Source organism: Hevea brasiliensis, chromosome 6 (genome assembly GCF_030052815.1).
Source record: "Hevea brasiliensis isolate MT/VB/25A 57/8 chromosome 6, ASM3005281v1, whole genome shotgun sequence".
NCBI lineage: Eukaryota > Viridiplantae > Streptophyta > Magnoliopsida > Malpighiales > Euphorbiaceae > Hevea > Hevea brasiliensis.
Genome location: NC_079498.1, coordinates 24127442 through 24141115, shown reverse-complemented (window position 1 = coordinate 24141115; position 13674 = coordinate 24127442).

Here is a 13674-nt window from a genome sequence, read left to right as displayed (position 1 = left end):
CACCATGGCTAGATTTTTGAATGGGCTAAACAAGGAGATTGCTCATATTGTTGAGTTACATCACTATGTTGAGTTGGAGGATATGGTCCACATGGCTATGAAGGTAGAAAGGCAACTTAAAAGCAAGTCAAAATTTGGAGGAAATGCAGGTACTTCTTCATCGTGGAAGTCTAATTGGAAGAAGGAGGATAGGGAAAAGGCTGTTAGCAACTATAAGAAAAATAAGGAAAAGGAAAATAAGGTGGAGAAGAAATTTGTAGAAAGTAAAGGAAAAGAGGTTGCAACTACTACCTGAAATAGAGATGTGAAGTGTTTTAGGTGTTTGGGCAGTGGACACATAGCTTCTCAATGCCCTAACAAGAGAGTCATGGTCATGAGAGAAAATGGTGAGATAGAAACATAGGAGGAAATTGTGAGTGATTCCACATCTTCAGGGGAGGAGGATGCAGAGGTAGAATATAAGGAAGTGCTGATTATGAGAGCATTAAATACTCAAGTAAAGGAGGATGTTGGTGATGAATTGCAAAGAGAAACAATTTTCCATACAAGGTGTCTTATCCAAGACAAAGCTTGTAGTGTCATCATTGATGGGGGAAGTTGTGCCAATGTTGCTAGTACTATTTTGGTGCAGAGATTAGGGTTGAGGACTTTGAAACACCCTAGACCCTATAAATTGCAGTAGTTGAATGAATGCGGTGAGGTGAAAGTAACAAAACAAGTGCTGATTTCCTTTGCAATAGGAAAGTATCAAGATGAGGTTATGTGTGACGTGGTTCCAATGCAAGCTGGCCATTTATTACTTGGCCGACCATGACAATTTGATAGAAAGGTGATCCACGATGGGTATAAAAATAGGTATTCTTTTGAAATGAATGGAAGGAAAATCATTTTGGCACTTATGACACCAAAACAGATTTATGAAGACCAAACAAGGCTTAAGCAAGCAATGGGTGAGGTCAAATCAAGAGTGGCCGAAAAGAGAGCCGAGAAGAAAAGAAGGAGTGAAAAGAAATTGACTGAAAATGTTGTGAGTGAGCAAGACAAGGGTGGTTGTGAGGAAAGAAAAGAGAGTAAAGAAAACATTCCAAGAGTGCTTGAAAAAGGTGAATCTTCGGCACAAAAGGAGAGCTGTGCGGAAAGAGGGGAGAGAAAATTAAGCTTGTATGCTAAAGGAAGAGATGTGAGGAATGCCATGTTTGCCAACAAGCAAATGTTATTAATTGTGTTGAAGGACTCTTGTTTATCCACATCTGACCTTGACCCCAATTTGCCTAGTGTTGTTGTCTCCCTTTTGCAGGAATATGAGGGTGTACTACCTGAGGAGATGCAGTGGACTACCACCTATTTGAGGATTGAGCACAGTTGATTTACACAGGCGATTATTCCTAAATGTCGACCTATAGAACTAACCCTGAAGAAACCAAAGAATTACAAAGGCAAGTTGAGGAATTGCTAGCTAAGGGTTATGTGAGAGAAAGTATGAGCCCTTGTGCTGTATCCATCCTTTTGGTACCAAAGAAAGATGGCACATGGTGCATGTGTGTGGATTGTAGGGCAGTCAACAAAATCACTGTAAAGTATCGCCACCCTATACCTAGATTGGATGATATGTTGGATGAATTTTGTGGTGCTTGTGTGTTTACCAAAATTGACTTGAAAAGCGGATATCATCAAATTCGCATGAAAGTAGGTGATGAATGGAAGACTGCATTTAAAACAAAGCATGGACTATATGAGTGGTTAGTGATGCCTTTTGGGCTAACTAATGCTCCTAGCACTTTTATGAGATTGATAAATCATGTGTTGCGTGCTTTTATAGGAAAATTTGTTGTTGTTTATTTTGATAATATATTGGTTTGCAGTAGGGGCATGAATGAACATATGTATCATTTAAGAGTTGTATTCGATGTGTTAAGAAAGGAAAAATTATATGCTAACTTGAAAAAATGTTCATTTTGCATGGAAAATGTTGTCTTTTTAGGATTTGTCATTAGTGCTAATGGTGTTGAAGTCGATGATGAAAAAATTAGAGCTATTAAAGACTGGCCCATTCCAAAGTCTGCATCTGAAGTACGTAGTTTCCATGGACTAGCTAGTTTCTATAGAAGATTTATTAAGAATTTCAGTACCATTGCAGCACCATTGAATGATCTTGTCAAAAAGAATATTAATTTTATTTGGGAACAGAAACAAGATGATGCTTTTCACAAAATTAAAGACATGTTATGTTCCGCTCCTGTGTTGGCTTTACCTGATTTTTCTAAGACTTTTGAAAATGAGTGTGATGCATCAGGTATAGGTATTGGAGTCGTTTTAATGCAAGATAAGAGACCAATAGCATACTTTAGTGAGAAGCTTAATGGAGCAGCTTTGAACTATGCTACATATGACAAGGAGTTGTATGCATTGGTACGTGCCTTGGAAACATGGCAACATTACCTTTGGCCAAAGCAATTTGTCATCCACACAGATCATGAGTCATTGAAGCATATTAAGGGGCAAAATAAGTTGAGTAGGTGTCATGCAAAATGGGTTGAGTTCCTTGAGACCTTCCCATATGTGATTCGATACAAACATGGGAAAGAAAATGTGGTGGTTGATGCCTTATCTCGAAGGTATAACCTTCTTGCCCTTCTTGATGCAAAGTTATTGGGATTCGAATATGTGAAAGAATTATATGCTGAAGATGATGACTTTGCTAGAGTGTATGCAGCTTGTGAAAAGAATACTTTTGAGAAGTTTTATAGGCATGATGGATATTTGTTTAGAGAAAATAGATTGTGTGTGCCTAAGAGTTCCATGCGTGAATTACTTGTGAATGAGTCTCATGCTGGTGGATTAATGGGTCATTTTGGTGTTGCCAAAACTTTAGATGTATTAAAGGAACATTTTTATTTGCCGAATATGAAAAGAGATGTTGAAAGAGTATGTGTTAGGTGCATTGTGTGTGCTAAGGCTAAATCTAGAGTTTTGCCACAAGGTTTGTATACACCTTTACCTATTCCTAGTGATCCTTGGGTTCATTTATCTATGGATTTTGTGTTAGGATTACCTAGGTCTAAACAAGGCCATGATTCAATTTTTGTTGTTGTTGATAGGTTTTCAAAAATGGCACATTTTATTCCATGCCATAAAACTGATGATGCTACAAATGTTGCAAATTTATTCTTTAGAGATATTGTTAGGTTGCATGGCATACCTAAGAGTTTAGTTAGTGATAGGGATGTTAAATTCCTTAGTCACTTTTGAAATGTTTTGTAGGGAAAATTAGGCACCAAGTTGTTATTTTCCACCACTTGTCACCCACAAACCAATGGTCAAACTGGAGTAGTAAATAGGATACTAACTACTCTTTTGCGTGCTGTGATTAAGCAAAATTTGAAGTCATGGGAAGATTGCATTTCACTTGTTGAATTTGCATACAATAGAAATGTGCATTCTTCTACTGGCTATTCTCCATTTGAAATTGTGTATGGTTTCAATCCTTCAACTCCTTTGGATCTTTTACCTTTGCACATGAGCAGGCTTGCTAGTTTAGATGGAAAAAGAAAAGCAAAATTGGTGAAGAAAATCCATGAACAAGCCAAGCTTCAAATTGAAAAGAAAAATGAAAAATATGCTAGTTAAGCCAACAAAGGAAGGAAGAAAGTTATATTTCAACCAGGAGATTGGGTATGAGTTCACTTGCGCAAAGAAAGGTTTCCCTCTCAAAGGAAATCAAAATTACAATCAAGATGTGATTGACCTTTCCAAGTGCTGACCAAAATTAATGATAATGCCTACAAAATAAACCTGCCCGGTGAGTATAATGTCAGTGCCACCTTTAATGTTGTTGATTTATCTCCTTGTATTGATGCAGGAACAGATTCGAGGACGAATCCTTTTGAAGCGGAGGGGAATGATGAGAATCAAGCTACATCCATGCCAAAGAAATTCATCCAAGGTCTAATTACTAGAGCTAGAGCTAAATCACTTCAGAATTTAATTTGTGAAATCTTAAGGAGCAAGGATTATAAGCTGGAATGGCATGAAGAAAATTATAAAGGATTAAATTTGGTGAAAATTAAGCTTTGAAGTGACTAGGTGTCATGTGGAGCATTAGGTTACATGGAATAACCTGTGGAGATGCATGCACCAGATCTAACCCATGTACATGCATCTGCTGGCACTTTTTTTTTAAAAGAATATTCCTTGCTGTTATAACCGCCTCTCTTTTGGACTTAAATGCCCTTATTTGTTATTGTATTAAATTACTTTTTGTTAGGAGTTTTTAGTCTTTTGATAGATTAATTTTTGTTTGGACTTAAAGCTCCTTGCAGCTATTATTAAAGTAGGGATATTTTTGTCTTTAGTTTTGGAGCCAAGAAACTATAAATACAAGTGTAATGAGAGAATGGATGACACACTTTGAATATTAATAAAATATTGTTTCTACTCCTTTAGTGAGTAAATTGGCTGTTGACTTTGTTCTTGTGAATCTCATTAACTTGCTGAGATTTCTATCTTGTAAGGTTTAATGTGCATAATATTCTTGATTTATTCATTCTCCATATGAATTAGGTCAAAAATCTCATTTCTGATATTTTCTTTAAATTACACAACAATCTGATTGTGCTAGTTCAAAGAATCAAATTCATACATCTTGATTTGGTGCTTTTCATATTGTTCCTTTAATTCTTGTGGGTTTTCAAGTTACCAATTAGTTGAAGATTCACATCAAATAACAAAGCCAAATCGAAGTTTCGAGCTCAAGATCAACAACTATTTTCCTATACCGTTTTCACATTTTCTCACCAACCAAACATAGATTGAATTAACTACTAAGAACTAATCCCACTACAAAATTTCCTTCAATGATAAAATTCAAAATCCAAACTCAAGTCACGAAACGTGATCAAAGCAAACCTCATCGTTACCAACAATTTCGATTCCTGAGAAGCCAATAAAAAACGGAAAATGAGAACAGAAAATCTCAAAATGTGCTGCTCAGCTACTGACTTTGGAAATGTTTTCTTGATTTTCTATAGCAAAATGAAATCAGAGAGAGAGAGAGAGAGAGAGCAGTAGCGGAGATCGGCGAGGGAAAAAGCAGAGAAATAAGTCTGTAGCCGACCAGTACCACAAGACAACTGTGAGCAGCCTACTCAAATCTCCAGTCTCAAAATAGAGAAACAAGTAGCAAATTAACCAAGATGATATCCAAGATATTTAATTTTTGATGACTTACAAGTTAATATGGATGTATCTCAGAAATTATAAATTAATTTTATATTTTTTATGAAGATTAATTTGTAATATTTAATTTTCTAGTAAAATGATTTTTTGAAAAATTATTGTAATTTAAGATATTTCATTTCTAAATTTTATTTTTAATAAACTTAATATTCATCTAAATTTTATATTTAAATAATTTTTAAATAATTATATATCTTTAATATAAAATGTATATATTTTCATTTATTTTTTTAAATCTAATGTATATATTTTTATTAAGTAAAAAAATAATTAGTATAATAATTATTTGTTGATAATTTAATAAGTATAAATTGAAGAATTTAATTGTAGTTTATATGTATAAAAAGAAAATCGAATTAAAATACAATTTTTTTCTGGAAAATTTTATAAATTACATATAAATTGTATCTTTAATATATATATATATATATATATATATATATATATATATATATATATATATATATATATATATATATATATATATATATATAACATTAAATCACATAAAACAATTTTTTATAATTAATTATTTCTTAAAAATGTTCTTACAAAGAAAATTAATATCTTTTACAAAATTATGGACCGTAATATAAAAAATTAGAAAAGTACATTGTTTGTTTATTAATTATTTTGAATTAGGTATCATTATTTTTTAATTAGTTATCTTTTTATACATTAAATAATTAAATATTTTAATTATGTAATTATTTGCTTATTTAATTATAATTATTATAAGATTTTATATTTAAGAATAAATAAATACTTAAATATAAAATTGAAGTTAACAACTATTCATTAATGAAATAAATTTAAAGGAGTTTTTAATTAATGATAATTTAGAGAAAGGAACTATTCAAAATATAAATTCTCTCCTTGCTGGTTAGGATTTCTCTCTCCTTCAGGTCTCTCTCTCTCTAGTTTGTCAGCTATTTCCCCTTCCTACATTCTTGGAAGGCTGTGTTTGTTCTATGATTTTTCTACTATTATGAAGAAGTTGTTGTTGGTGAAGTGGCCCTAGGAGAGGACGAAGTTTTAACTCAGCAATTGTGGATTTCTGTTTGCTTGGTTGGGATGGTTTTAACGAAAAAGGATTTTAATGTGTTGGCTTTACGTACAACCATGCTACGTAATTGGCGATTACAGAAGGGATTTGGTTTTTAGCAATTGGTTGACAATATTTTTGTTTTCCAGTTTTTTCTGGAAGAGGACAAACGACATGTTATGGAGGGAGGCCCATAGTGTTTTGATGATCAACTTGTTGTTCTTCAGGAGATGGTGGAGTCAGATACAGCTAATTCGATTACCTTTACTTAGTGTAATTTCTGGGTATTGGCATATGGTGTGTCGTTGAATTGTTTCTCACAATTCACAGCTTCTTTGGTTGTAGGGATGATTGGAGGCTTTGTGGCATTCGATGATGATGGTGTGGCTGGTTGGTCTTGTGCCCTTCGTTTCAAAGTGGTCATCCCGCTTGCTAAACCTTCACGTATAGGTGTGTTATTGAGGCTGGCTTCAGGTGATGTGAGGTGGATTCAACTACGTTATGAAAGGTTACTAAGGTTTTGCTATTTATGTGGTTGTATAGGGCATGTACATTAAGACTGTAGCCTTCGTGGTGGGGAGGATAGACTTCAATATGGTGATTGGTTGAGGGTGGTTCCTGATAAATTATTTCAGCTACATAACCAAGTGGAGAGGGATAAGGAAGCGAGGCTGGTAGCTGAGCCTTATGAATCACGTAACAGGTGTTCTTTAGATCAAGGCTTCGATCATCATGAGCCTAACACAGCATATTCGGCTCCTAAGTCTCCTAGAGATTCGTTGGCTCAAGTATTAGCAAAATTAAATGTGAATTCTTCTCCTAATGATGTGCCTACTCCTGGTTCTATGGTTACTGTATTAGAGCAATCAATTCATTATCATGTGCTTGTCTCTGAGTCTATGGATTTTAATATTGATCATCATGTTGGTGAACATGTTGATGGTAATATATCTAGGGTTATAGAGGGTAATGATTTGGATGTGCCTAGCCCAAAATATAAAAAGAAACCAAAATGGCATAGGAAGTAGAGGGTTTTAGGGCATGAATCGAGTGGGGAGGAGATGTTGGCTCTGGGTAAACGTGAGAATGGTGATGGAAGTTTTGAACTGGATGTGGACCATTATGGAACCAAATGCTTTAGAAGTGCTACAACTATAGGGGGGCTTGGGACCCCTTTGGCAGTTGGTAATTTAAGGCGATTGTGTTCACCTCAAGCTCCCAATATCTTTTTCCTCATGGAGACTAAAGTAAGTGAGGGAAGGATGTCTTTTATCAAGCACTCTTTGGGTTTTAAAAATATGTTTGTGGTTAGAGGGGTAAATGGTGGAGGTGGTTTGGCTTGTCTTTGGGATGATTCTCTATCCCTTTATTTGTTTTCATATTTTCTGCATCATATTGATCTTTGTGTTAGTATTATAATGACTCAACCAGAGGCCGTTACTAGCGCTAGGGATCAGGTCAACTTAAGGTTGTCGGAACTCATAGCAACCCTAAAAACCTGTTAATCATGAACATGGTCCTGTATCTCACAATCCAACCATACTCCAAAAATTACACTTTAGATTTTTCATTCATCATCATAATAAAAATCAGTTCAGAATTTGAACCTTTTCATACATAAAACACTAAAGTGTAATTGGTTCATACATACATTCTCACATGAGGAGTTTGCTTAGATTTGAAACATACACAAATACATTACTTATGCTTAATAACAACATCTATTAAACTTGAACACCAGCATAGTAGCTATTTCCTTACATATTACATGTCTATTAATCATATAATATGCATTTAAACACTCTAGAGCTATCCTTGTTGCTTAAGCTCCATATAACTCTTCTATTCCTGTACTCTTGCACCTGGGGTTAGGGGAAAGGGGTGAGCTTACACAAGCTCAGTGAGTAAACTAACCACATTAATTATCACATTCATTTCATACATATGCAATGCATCATCCATATAGGTTTTACATTATAAACATTTCACATAAGATGGACTTGTCACTAGTGACTCCCTAAATCCAATGTGATTGGCTCATACAGAGGCTCTTCAGGACTTCCGCTTAACATATATCCAATGTACCCAACTCATACTGAGGCTCCTAAGGACTTTTGTTTATAACATTACATGTGTTATTCACCAAGAGGCATCATAAGATCTCCTCTTGGATTTCATGGATCCATAACATATATAACATAATATGGTCATAAACATGGGGGAAGTCAGTGGGTTATCCATCATCCATCTATACACCAACAACAATTATGTAGTTATGCAACATCTTCGTATTCAAGATACATATATCCTAAATAAATATGGCATGATGTATAAGGATGTTCATAAATTAAATTTAAAATTTTACATTTATTAAGGTTCGAATTACTCACCTCTTGTAGTCTATCAACTACCTATCATAAACAGTAGCTACCTCGGATCCTTAGCTTCCTGAATCTCTCAAGTTTGAACCTATAACCATTAAAACCTAATGAGTAATCCGAAGCTCTAGAACTCTATACTCACTTCAAACATCTTATTCTAGGCCCTTAGGAATTATAAAATCATGTTTTGGAACCTTAGAATTGAAGAAGAAAAAAAGCTGGCAGAACCAAGTTCTGCTGCTGATCTGCCATTGGAGTCTTAGACTTCGAGTGCCGAACCTTTGATCATTTAGTGCCCATTTTGGGCAATAGCCACTGCGGCTGTCGAAGGCTTGAATTTCGACTGCAGAACCTAGAATTTCTCTAGATTTTCTCGAGAAACTATATGATTCAACTGCTAAACAAAGGTATTGGGCAACCAAACCTGTGAATTTCCAGAATTCCCAAGTTGAAAATGGCAAAATTCTTCTTTCCAAAACCTCTAAAACATATGCCAAAGCTCTAAATCACAATCCAAACACATATACACATTCCCAAGGCCTAAAACAACTTGAATCCATGCTTCTAGCTCACATGCAACAATTAAAAGCTAGGATTCAAGGTTCCAACAAACTTCCATCAACATTAAAACTAGAAATCCTTAGTTTTAACTAAGGAAACTAATCATTCTAAGTTTATAAACACTTGGACTAGACATAAACAAAAACAATACTTCATTTAACAATCAAATAGCCAAGTCACATTAAAGAAGCATACTTTCTTTCAAAATAACTCAACATGCAACCTTTTTCCAAAGATTAAAACTTAAAATCATGTAACAATCACATGCAATTCAAAATCCAACAAACTCATATACTTAAGTGTACTTGAATTCCTCTAAAGGACCAAAAGAAAGAGGAATTACCTCTTTCCTTTGAAATGGAGAAGAAAGTGAATTGGCGGCTCTAACTTTAATCCACGTTCACAAGCTTCCCAGAAGAAGAAATCAAGTTTCACCACATGCAATAGCCAAGAAAATCTCCTTGGATGACCTTTTACATGTGTACCAAGTTGAGAGGGAAAGAGGAGTGAGAAAATAAGTCACTTTTGGCTCAGAAAACAAACTGTGGGCCTTTTATATCATCACTTATCTTTCAGCTATTGAAAGTCATAGTTTCGGCTGTCAGAGTCTATTCTACCCAAAATCAAATTTGAACAGTAAAAAGAACTTCGGCTACCGAAAGTCCATCTTTCGGCTGTCAAAGTTTCTTCTGTCTAAAAGTTCTTAAAACTTTTCTTTGAGAAAAATCATTAAAACATTTTCATTTTTAAATATATTTTGAAAACATCACATGTACAAACACATGCACTTCTTACCACCATTCTCTTGCTTGTGAAATCTTCAAATTCGTCAAAATATTGCATCAATGATGAAAATTTCGACGTCAGGAAATGATGGTTGTTACAAGTATGGACAGTGATTGTGATTCTTGGTGATTTATGGGTTTCTATTGTTGGCCAAAATAAAGTAATAAATATTTCTCTTGGCAATTATTACGAGATTTGCAAGTTTTTTCTAGTCTCTTTTATTTGATCATGGGTGATTTTAAAGAGATTTTAACCTCTTCAGAGAAGGTGGAAGGTGTTGCACGGCCTGAAAAATAATGAATGCTTTTAGAGAACTGTTGCTAGAAACAAGGTTAGTTGACTTGGGTTTTGAAGGGTATCCATTCACATGGGATAATGGTAGAGGGAGGGATGGTTTTATTGAAGAACGTTTGGACAGAGCAGTAGTTTCTCTATCTTGGCATGAGTTTTTTCCCCGATCAACACTAGTACATTGTTGACACTAGGGGTCTGACATTTACCAATTTTGCTAAATTTAGAAGGAGATGTGGTTCCGAGTGTGAATTAGTTTAAATGGTTCAAATTTGAATCTATGTGGACTTGTGAGGAGGCTTGTGGAGATGTAATTCGATCTAGCTGGGTAGAGTCGGGTGATGAGAATATTGCTTCCAAATGGTCTAGGAAAGTGGGTGCTTGCTCTTATAATCTTTTGAATTGGAGTACGACTTCTTTTGGAAATCTTTAGATGCAAAAGTGAGACATTCTTATTGATTTAGAGAGATTGGGTACTTCTTTGAGTGATGATGTCATAGGGACTCAAAGGTAGTTAAAGACTCGGTTAGCTAAGATCTCTTTGAGGGAGGAGATGATATGGAGGTAAATATCTCATCAATTGTTGTTGTGAGAGGGTGATCGAAACACTAAGTACTTCCACTCAATGGCCTCTACCCTTAGGAAAACCAATTATGTCTCCAATTTGGTGGATGGAAATGGTATTTATATTGAGGCTCAGAGCTGGAATAACACGTTCTTGACTTTTATAAGACATTATTTTCTTTAGAGTCTGAAGGTGCCGAGGGGAGGGGGGGAGAACCTTGTTTTTGTGCCATGTAAAGTGATTATAGAAATAAATAATTATCCTCTTACAACCATAAACTTCTGATGAGATCCTTTGTGCAGTGAAATAGATGCATCTAACCAAAGTCCTAGGGCCTGATAGATTACCTCCATTATTTTATTAGAAATATTGGTTAATAGTGGGTGGTGACGTGATTCGTTTAGTCCTGCTTGTTTTGAATGGTGGATAGATTCCAGATGGCCTTAACATACCCATATTTTCTTAATTCCTAAGGTGAAGAAACCCAGGTATGTTGGCAATTACAGGCCTATTAGTTGATGCAATTTAGTGTTTAAAATTATGATGAAAGTGCTTGCTAATCAGCTTAAAAGAATTTTAATGGATATTATGGATGAATCTTAGAGTGCTTTTATGCCTAGTCGATTAATTATTGATACTGTGCTGGTAGCTTTTGATGTCTTTCACCATATGAAAACTAGAGGTCGTAGGTGTAGGCCATTGATGTCTTTGAAGCTTGATATGGCTAAGGCCTATGATTGGGTGGAATGATCTTTTCTGGAGGCAGTAATGCTTAAACTGAGTTTTTCGCAGACCTGGGTCTCTTTGGTAATGACTTGTGTTACAACAGTTTCTTACTCAATATTGATAAATGGGAGACTAGTTAGCCCTTTTTCTCCATTAGGGGTATTCGACAGGGTGATCCTTTATCACCATATTTGTTTCTTTTATGTATTGAAGGTCTCACCAATCTATTGAATGATGCAGTTCAGTGTGGTTATCTTCATGGTGTTTGAATTTATATGGGTGCTCCAAATATCTCTCATCTTTTATTCACGGATGACTTTCTTCTTTTTCTCAGAGCTACTCATGATGAAGTTATTATAGCGTTAGTGCTACAGTGATATGAAATGTTTTCTGATCAAAAGGTGAATTTGAGTAAATCTGAGGTGGTGTTTAGTGCTCATGTGGACCCTGAATTATGTCATTCTTTGTCTTTAACCATGGGAGTTCAAGTGATGGATAATCATAATGTATACTTGGATCTGCCTATTGTTGTTGGTTAATCCAAAAAGGCAGTATTTGGGAAAATTAAAGAAAGACTCTAGTCTAGATTGTAGGGTTGGAAGGAAAAATTCTTATCTTGTATAGCTAAAGATCTCTTAATTAAAAAAGTAGCCTAACCCATTCCCTCGTATGTGATACAGTGCTTCCATTTACCAGTTCTTTCTGTGATGAATTACGGGGGATGATTTGCCAATTTTGGTGAGGCCAGTGGGTTAATGAAAAAAAGGATGCATTTTTGTTCTTGGCAGCAGTTGTGTTGATCGAAAAATGGAGGTGGCCCAAGGTTTCAAGATTTTGAATGTTTTAATAGAGTATTATTGGCTAAGCAAAGGTGGAGGCTTCTCCAGTTTCCTAATTTGTTGATTGCCTGGTTACTTAAAGCTAGGTACTTTCCTCAAACTAATTTTCTTGAGGCTTGAATTGGTTCTTTCCCTAGTTTTACATGGCCAAGCCTTCTTTTTGGGAGGGACCTTTTAAGTAAAGGACTAAGATGGCAAGTTGGGGATAGGTTCTCTATTCGTATTTGAACTAATCCTTGGATCCTATAGCCAACCTCCTTCAGAGTAATTTATATTCCACATGTGCTTCCTATTGATGCTACCATATCTTTATCGATTGACCAGATTACTCAGAATTGGAATTGGGAATTAGCTTCAGTGGTGTTGAATACAACAGGTGTCGAGCATCTCAATTTAAGTCCACTGAGCAGATTTAGTAGGCCATATAAGCTTTTGTGGCACTATGATACCAAAGGCTTGCATTAGGTGCGTGGTGAGTACAGGTTAGCTCTCTCTATAAAAAATAAGCATGCAGACACGTCTACATCTCCTCCATATGCTGATGCCATGAAATGGAAAGCTATTTGGCAAACCTCTGTGCCTCCAAAAATCACAAATTTCAGTTGAAATGGTGATACATTTATGTCGGGATTGTAGGTAGGTTCAACAGGTATGGAATCTTTGTAATTTGGGACGAGTTTGGGATGTGGATGGTATTTTCTATAAGATTTTGATTGAACTAAGTTTTCCATTATCACTGTTGGTAATATATACAACTGAGATGATATCTATCTCTTCTAGGTTGTTACAAAATATATGGGCAGGTGTAACAAATTAGGAGAAGATATAATAGGACTCTAAGTTTAAATTACAAATTCTAATTACCGTTACATGCCCCCGCAATTCGAACTAGGTCTGGTTTGAATTGTAAGAAAGGTTGTGAACTATTGATGCCGAGCTTTAAAGAGTCCTTTGGTGAAAATGTCAGCCAGTTGGTCTTTACTAGAGATGTACCTGACATCCAGAAGCCTCTTTGGCAACCATGTCCCGAACGAAATGAAACTCAACCTCAATATGTTTCATCCGATTATGGGAAATAGGATTTGCAATGAGGTAAGTTGCCCCTACATTATCACACCACAAAATAGGGGTTTGATGATGTTCCATGGAAATTTCTCGCAGCAAACTCATTAACCAGGTGACTTTAGTGTCTGTGGCACCTATGGTTCCGTATTCAGCTTTGGTGGAGCTGTTGGTTACTGTCCT